The sequence below is a fragment of the Lissotriton helveticus genome, chromosome 12 (genome assembly GCF_964261635.1).
Source record: "Lissotriton helveticus chromosome 12, aLisHel1.1, whole genome shotgun sequence".
NCBI classification, from domain to species: Eukaryota; Metazoa; Chordata; class Amphibia; order Caudata; family Salamandridae; genus Lissotriton; species Lissotriton helveticus.
This window is the reverse complement of record NC_136073.1, coordinates 396,343,308-396,349,307: the sequence shown is the minus strand read 5'-3', so window position 1 is coordinate 396,349,307 and position 6,000 is coordinate 396,343,308. Positions and strand designations below refer to the sequence as shown.

The window sequence follows — 6,000 nt, the reverse complement described above, 5'->3', positions numbered from 1 at the left end:
TAAAATAGTAGGTTTCATACAATTCATGATATAATTTACATTACTATACAGAGTTGTAATAATGTTATCATGAGCTTGAAAACATGCAATGCGCTGGCATAGTAAATGAAAAAAAAATGCGGCGGCACGTTAAAGATGCAAAGAAATAATAGCTGTTTAAATCCACAACATTCAATTCATATCGTGCCGCTTTCAGTACGTTGTCTGGTCCAGCCGGCACCATAATAATATTTAACATATCGCAAATCCGCCATGTTAGTAGTTTCACATGGACTAAGCACACTCACATCTCTTGAGAATACAGAGACCACGTAAGGGTACAATGTGCTCCAAAATGCTAACCCACTTTTTTCTGTGTCGGTACACACAGAACATAGGATCCAGAATTTGAGGAAAAATAAAAATCAACAGACGATCGTTTTGGAAATGTCCTAACATGTGGATCAAGGATTAACAGTCTGCACAAATCCAAGAGTCATGATGGGATGACAGTACAGAAAGTGTGTCTCTGGGGAAGGTGTAGTGAGCCATAGAACTTACTGGACCAAACACCACTATACGAAATTAGCTATGTAGGTTAAATGCCACACATATTTAGCTAGTTTTGGGTTCTTACAGGCAAAATACCTCCATCACATGATTATAAACAAATGCTTCAAAAGTCAATTCTGGCAATGACGCACCAAATTCATTTTAAGAAGGTTGCCCCCCACATCGGGGCCTACCGTGCTTAAGGGAACCGCCAAGATGTCACAGTGAAAATAAATGTGCTCGTGAGAAAAGTGAAAAGTACATTCCCAATATTTACAACGACGAGTGATATGGTGAAGAAGCAATCTCTTTCCCGGTACCAATCTAAAAAAATGAGAGAACAAAGACTTAGATATTCTACATATTACATTAAAAACTCACTGAGAGCATCACATTATAAATAAACAGTGCATGCATACATGAAAGAAACAGGGTCATACAGCACATGTGCAGAAAACTGTGGTTAGGCAAAACAGGAGAACTGTATATGACACATAGGAATTAACCCCTAAGGTGGATTGCTAATTCCTCATCCTGATTCAATCCCCCTGGGGTCTTACTTTGAAACTCAATTATATACTTGGACTCTTTTTGTCTCAATCTTAAGGTCCTATCTCCTCCCCGGGGATTTATTTGGATTTGTTCTAGAACATGGTAACTCATCTGGGCTGGATTTGAAAAATGTTTTGCAGCAAAATGCCTGGCTACAGGATATTTTTCATTGTTGTTAGAGATGGCCCGGTAGTGTTCTAATACACGGTTTTTCGCCTGTTTAATACTGCTGCCTATGTACCACAGGCCGCAAGGGCATACAATCACATAAATCACAAATGTAGTACTGCAGGTGAGGAATTGTGTTATTTCTTTTTTGATTCCGTTGTATTCTACAACTCTCTTGTGTGTGCTGAATCTACATGCCTTACAGTGGCCACAGGGAAAGAAACCGGCCAGTCCAAGATTCTGTGCAGGTTGATAGACGGTGATGTCACTTTTCACCACCATATCTCGTATAGACCTCCCCTTCCTGTATGTTATAAGGGGCCTGTTAGAAATGTCTTCGCCTATCACGTTATCACTGGTTAGGATGTTCCAGTTCTGAGATACGATTTTGCGAATCTGCTTTGATTCAGTATTGTACGTGAGGATCAGTCGTGTCTGTTCTTCCTCACTCTTTATGTCTTTTTCTTTGTCTGCAAGGGTATCACATCTAGGGATACCATCGGCCCTTGTTTTAGCCTTCTTGATCACCCATGCTGGAATGCCTCTCTCCCTGAATCTGGCTGTCATCTCTAGACTGGTTTGTTCATATGCTGCGGTGGTACTACAATTTCTTTTTGCCCTGAGCAGTTCTCCAAAGGGTATACTCCACTTTAGAGTCTCAGGATGACTGCTCAGGGCATGCAGCACACTGTTCCCTGCAGTGGATTTTCTGAACAGACATGTCTGTAAAGTGCCCTCGATTACCTCAATTTTCACATCTAGATACTCAGCTGAAGTTGTACTAATGATGCTGGTCAGTATGATGTTTGAATCATTCACATTCAGTTTGTTAATGAATTCTTGCGCCATTTCAAACGACCCACTCCAAATCAAAAAAAGATCGTCAATGTAACGCCACCATGTTTTGACATATTGCCAAAATTGTATGAGACTCGGGTCTGAGCGGATGCTTTGCTCCCAGTGCCCCAAAAAAAGGTTCGCAAAGCTGGGAGCAAAGCATGAACCCATCGCCGTCCCAGTGGTCTGTCTGTACAGCACTCCATCAAATAAAAAATAGTTATTCTGAAGACAAAAAGCAATCATGTCCACTAGCATTTTGCTGTGTTCTCTGAAGCGGAGAGGTCGTCCTGCCAGAAAACTCGCACATGCCTCCATCCCTTGTTGGTGATCTATAATGGTGTACAATGATTGTACATCCATGGTGATAAGAAGATTGTTCCCATTGTACACCTGACAATTTTTTCAAAAAGTCTTTGGTGTCCTTTATATAACTGGGAAGCTCATGTACCCAGTCCCTAAGAAAGAAGTCCACATACTTGGATAAATGTTCAGATACACAACCCCTTGAGGACACTATGGGTCTCCCTGGTGGATTGACTGCATTTTTGTGGAGTTTGGGAAGTAGATACATCACAGGAAGTATGGGGTGATCATTTTTGAGATATCGAAACTCCTCCCATTCTAGTATCCCTCGGTCTTTCCAATCAGTAAGTTTCTCCCAAAGTGACAGTATACTGTTGTTGTAAAGATCATAATTAGTGGTAGTATAGTATTTGGTGTCGCCTAATTGTCTTAAGGCCTCACTGGTATACATATCACGGTCCATAATCACTATGTTGCCGCCCTTGTCGGCAGGACGGATGACTATAGATCTGTCATCCATCATAGAGATAAGGGCTTTTCTTTCTTGAGGTTTTAGGTTATGTTCTCTAGAAGCACCCCTGCCCCTTTTAGTTCTTTGGGCACATATCTCTTTACTCACACAGTCATGGAATGTATCAAGATTGTCGTGGGGCATGTTCGGAATGAATGTGGATTTAGGCCTGAAACCGGAAAGAGTACTGCTGTCCGTTACAAATGCTGCCTCATTGAGCATTTGTGTGGTCGTAATTGACCTAAAATCTTCTTCGGTTCCCGGATCATTGCGATCTAATTCTATAATGTTGATAAGGCCATCCACATCCCCAATGCAAAAATTGTCATTAGTGCTGATATTAGCGGATTCACTCCTGTCCGGATAACCACCTAATCTCTTAAGTTTGTGCCACTTTTTAAGTTTTAGTTTGCGTACAAACTTAAAAATGTCAATGCGTGTTTCACAAAACCCAAAAGGCATCGAGGGGCAAAATGAAAGACCCAAACTTAAGGTAGACTTTTCCAAAGTTGACATAGGTCTTTTAGATAGATTTACCACTGTTCTATTTACCGTTTCCTCATCCATCATTGGCCTCTCTTTGAGCGTGGTACGATGTTTCCTGCGCTGCCTCTGGCCTTGCCTCTGTTCCCACCTGCCTCTCGGGGACGAGCCCAAGGAAGAGGCAACAGAGGAACAACCGGGGGAAGAGGCTTTTCCAGAGGTGGGAACAGAGGCAAACAAAGGTTGCTGTACTTCAAGGATTTATTTTAGGCAGCAAAAACAAACAACGCGTTTCACCTCACGGCTTGCTCACGTTTAACGTGAGCAAGCCGTGAGGTGAAACGCGTTGTTTGTTTTTGCTGCCTAAAATAAATCCTTGAAGCACAGCAACCTTTGTGTGTCGTCGTGCATTTCCTGTTAACTGGGAAATTCCTCGTAGTGATATTTGGGCCGCCGGAGCCCCAACGACGACCCGCTCGTGAGCAGGTACTGGCTGGACACCGGGAGTGTGAGTCTGCAATATATATATATATATATATATATATGTCAAAACAATACCCTTTCAGGCAAAGAGTGATGCATAAGTTATGCAAAAAAGAAGCAGATAACTCTGGGTAGTTCTCAAGTTTAGGTGGAAAGCAGCTCCTGTATAGAGCACACTCAACACCAGCAACACTCTAGATCTGCTCACTTCAAATGTCTGCTTTTCTATCATAGTCTTTAAGCATAAAATTAGCACAGTGCCATCCATGCCGAAATAGAAGGGGACAAAGTCTTTTGTCTTTTCTACAGCAAAGTTTTTAAGCATAGGACTGGCGCAGTGCTGTCCATGCCGATGTGTAAAATGACAAAAGCCATTTACCACTCCAGGCACAGTATTACAGCTTTGAACTGGTAAAATACCAACCAAGCCAACCTGAAATGAGTAAAAGCAACCCCTGACACAGTGTTTCGCCCTACTTAGAGCTCTTGAGAGAGGCATAGCTTTGTCCAGACACAAGAGAGCACCCAGTACAAGTCAAAACAATATAATTTCAGGCATTGAGTGGTGCATACATTTTTCAAAAAAGAAGCAGAGAACCCAGGGTAGCTCTCAAAAACAACACCAGCGACACACTAGATCTGCTCACCTCAAATGTCTGCTTTTCTATCAAAGTCTTTAAGCATAGGATTAGCACAGTGCCACCCACGCCGAGATAGAATGGGACAAAGTCTTTTGCCATACTATCTTGTCCAGGAAGAGGAGCCACAAACCCCCCTCCCACTTTGTCATTACAGCCAGGCCCCACGGGATGGGGAACCTGTGGCCGAAATTGACCTGGGGAGGGGGGCCATGTGCCCCCTTCCCCTTTGTAATTAGCAGCTGGGCCCCAGGGGATGGGGTCCGAGGCAGAATATCGACCTGAGGAGACGGGCCATGTGCCCACCTCTTTGTTATTACAGCCAGGCCCCCAGTTTATGGGGTCCCAGAGGCCGAAAGCGGCCTGGGGAGGGGTGCAGCGTGCCCCCTCCCCTTTATATAGCGGCCGGACTCTGGGGGGTGGGGTCCCCGGGGCAAAAATTGGCCTGGAAGAGGGCTGCATGCCCCCACCCCCTCTGAATTTAGCCTGGGGAGGGGGGGGCACATTCGCCCTCCTCCCTCATATTATAATTAAATATTTTCTCAAAGTCTTTCTCAAAGCCAACAAACTGACAATCGCAGTGCCCTATTTCCCATAAAAACCAACCAACCACGTCAGTGTAAATTATTAAACATAATAGAAAGACTGACTGATCATACTATGAGGAAACCCCCATTAAACAATGCAGATGGTCATGCAATTGGTACGAAAACATACTTTACAGCTAATGCAATTAACACAAAAAGTAAATTAAATTAAAAATATAATTGAAAATTAGCACAGTACTACTTTTAGATTCTGTTTTCTGTCTAGTGACTTTTGTCCCAATGGGCATTCATGACACCTAATATTATGGACAAGATATATTGACAATATCTTTTTGATCTGGGATGGCCCACAGGAGACACTAGATGCTTTTCTGGCAAAGATAGGAGAGAATGATCGGAACATACGGTTCACCAGTAGGACAGAAACTAAGAGCGTAGACTTCTTTGATGTTAAAGTAGAGGTAGTGGTGGAGAGCATCCATACAAGCTTATTCAGAAAGAGTATGCCATGTAACGGTATCCTGCATTAACATAGCCATCACTCGACGAAACTCAAGTGGAATATCCCCAACTCAGAACTTTTAAGAGCAAAAAGGAACTGCAGTACAAAGTAAGCCTTTAGAAAGAAAGAGAACCAGATGGTGGGATGAGTGGGGCAAAGAGGGTACATGGAGAGGCTAATCATGGCAGCCAGAGAAAAAGTTTCCAAAATCAAAAGGGACAGTTTTTTGAGACCCAAATAAAAAGAGACCAGTAGTAAATAGATCAGACTTATGACCACATTCATCCAGGAGTCTACTGCTGTTAAACGTATTGTAAGTAAGCACTGGCCTCAGGTTAAATCAGATGTAGTTATAGGCAAACTAGTCAGTCCCCCCCCCCCCCGACCCACATATTACTTTTCGCAAAAGTAACTCCCTCAGGGACATGCTGGTGCACAGTT

The 6,000-nt window shown here is 43.1% G+C and overlaps 1 long non-coding RNA gene across 2 annotated transcripts in view; it reads right to left on the bottom strand.

The window, feature by feature from the left end:
* Positions 1–527: 527 nt before the first annotated feature.
* Positions 528–6,000, bottom strand: part of LOC144798959 (uncharacterized) — a 212,021-nt gene continuing 206,548 nt past the window's right edge. For both annotated transcript variants that reach the window (XR_013603710.1, XR_013603711.1), the window contains exon 3: positions 528–855. This is a non-coding gene — a long non-coding RNA (uncharacterized LOC144798959). The remainder of the gene's footprint in view (positions 856–6,000) is intronic.